This window comes from Carlito syrichta, unplaced genomic scaffold (assembly GCF_000164805.1).
Source record: "Carlito syrichta isolate Samal-C Ts95f unplaced genomic scaffold, Tarsius_syrichta-2.0.1 Scaffold302045, whole genome shotgun sequence".
NCBI classification, from domain to species: Eukaryota; Metazoa; Chordata; class Mammalia; order Primates; family Tarsiidae; genus Carlito; species Carlito syrichta.
Genome location: NW_007246141.1, coordinates 213,751 through 216,417, shown reverse-complemented (window position 1 = coordinate 216,417; position 2,667 = coordinate 213,751).

Genomic DNA, 2,667 nt, shown 5'->3' with positions numbered 1-2,667 from the left:
TGGAGGCAAGACCTGCCTTTGAGGTTGGAGTAAGTCAACAGTCTGGAAACCGGGGTCTCTCTAGGGCGGTCATTGCGGGTCTGTGTGTGGATCCAAGAATATCCCTGCAATTCGAATTCATCAATTTAATGAAACTAACCCTGGAATTGCCTGTGAAGAGGACGCAACCTGGAATGTGAAATGCAAAACTCAGCGCGGCGGATTGTGCAATGTTAGGCTGAAGCCAAGCAGAGCATTCCTTCCATTTCTGCTCCCTCTTCACTGCAGAAGAAGAGCGTCCACCGTGTGCTCCGTTCCACAGAATTTCATTGGTAAAAGTAGCTACAGTGTGGGCGTGTAGGGCCCGTGGTTAGTTAGGTCAACAACTGTTGTTTTAAAAAATGAATTAACTCTTTCCAAATAGAAATGAATTGCGTCGTTCTGTCTTATTCTTGTTATTCCATCCCACACTTAACTTCACCTCCAACAACTTTTGTGATGAATTTCATTGTGATAGTAATATACTTGTGTCAATAACTTCTAAATATCATGTAATTTGCAATGGACTTTATATGCATTCTGAAAGGTAATTAGAAAAAGTATTTTTTTACTAAAATATTGAAATTATGTAAACCATTTGCTTTGCTACTATTTCCGAATGTTCTGTCTATTATGAATAACAAAGCCTGTAAACTAGTGTTCAGAAGACATTTGCATTTATTTTCATTATATGAATAATTAATTTCCTGATATTTCTAAAGGTAGTTTGTGGGGGGATGGTTTCTTTCATGTGAACCCTTAAGAAAGTAAAACTAGATTTAAAAATATTAAATAATAGTTTCTACTGGCAATAATATGGATCTGTAAATTAACATCTCTTATGAATTATGTTTTTGTCTCACATCCCTACATGTGGAAGATTTCATCCATGGAGAAATGGAGACAGCGTCAAACATTTGTGTCATGCATCGGGAGATTGGCTTTGGGATAGCATGGAAAGGAAATGGTTTTGTCATTTCAAAGGGGGCCACTTTGACCTGAGTGGTTCTCCATGTTCAGACAGACCATTGGGCTTTGATGACGACCATTTAAATGCTTTAATTCATGTCTTTCAGCTGGAAAATTGGCAAATGTGATGAACTGTGACCAGTTATCAGGTGACATTTGCAGACCATGGACAAGCTTAAAACACTATGAACTTATGCATCAATCCACTATATCAAAGTAACTGTTTGCAGAGGGATGGAGGTTGGAGTCGAAGTCTTACTCTGTGGCCCAGCTGGGAGACTTTGTGTTCTGTCAGTGGTCATGCATAAAAAATTGTTAACATAAATCTTGAGTCATATTACAACTGCCATAGGCTTCCTTTCACCATCTTGTGTCACCTTACTGTTTTCATTGAACTGACTTATAGTGAGACACCATTTTTATGTTTATAAAGAAACGAGTTTGTGTCTCCCATTGTGTTTTTTTAAATTGGAGTCTAACTGTCACTCAGGTTGGAGTGCAATGGCATGCTCATGGCCACTGCAGCCTCGACCTGCTGAGCTCAGGTGATCCTTATACCTCAACCTTTCAAGTAGCTGGAACTGCAGGTGTTCATCACAGTGCATGGCCACCTTTGATTGAGTATAGAGACGAGGTCTTGCCATGTTGCTCAGGTTGGTCGTGAACCCCTGAACTCAGGCAATGCTCCCACGTCTGCCTCTCAAAATGCTAGTATTATGCGTGAGCCATTGTGCCCAGATTTCCTTCAATTTTAATAACTAATGCTGGATTATTATCTGTTATGAAGTATTCTACTGAAGTAGCATAAGACTATGTTGATCAAAATAATGTTAATTCATAGTTACACAAATTTAGTTTTATTAGTAAACATATGACACACACAAAAAGTAACAAAATGTGATTACAATAGTTAAAGGAAATCCTATTAAAAAAACAACAGCCTGGAATTCTGGTTGTTTTGAATAAACTCTCCACCCTCACTGTTCTCTCTACAATTTCAAGACAAGACTAAGTTTTTAAAAAAATATTTGTGGTACAACTTCTATTTCCTTTTTTTTTTTTTTTGAGTTGGAGTCTCACTCTGTCGCCCAGACTGGAGTGCAGTGGCTGCTCCGGCCACCGCAGCCTCGACCTGCTGGGCTCCAGCGATCATTCCACCTCAACCTTCCAAGTAGCTGGAATGACTGGCATGAGCTACCACGCCCAGCTGATATTTTAATTTATTGTAGAGATGAGGTCTTGCTGCCCAGGCGGGTCTCGAACCCGCGGGCTCAGGCAATCAACTCACCTCAGCCTCCCAAAGGCGTGGGATTACAGGCTGAGCCACCGAGCCCGGCTTCTATTGCCTTTTAATGGAGTAGATGGCCAAAATTTCTTCTGCACTAATTCTGCCATACAATCAGTCCCTAATAACTTATTACTTACTCTACTCCCGTAAAAATCGCAGTGTCCTAAGGTGTTGGCTAGCTCTATTTCATGGTTGGTTGGTGTAGAATTTCTTTCCATAACCCACAGTGCCCTTCTGTCAGTAAGCATGAATATCATAGTCTTCCATTATTCTCTGCTACACCAAAACCTCTCTGATTGAAGCAATATTTCATTTTAAAAGGCAGAGTCCTCCTTCAGGAACTTGAATGGGAAAAAACCCTCACTTAATGGAGTGTGCCCTTCCATCCTATG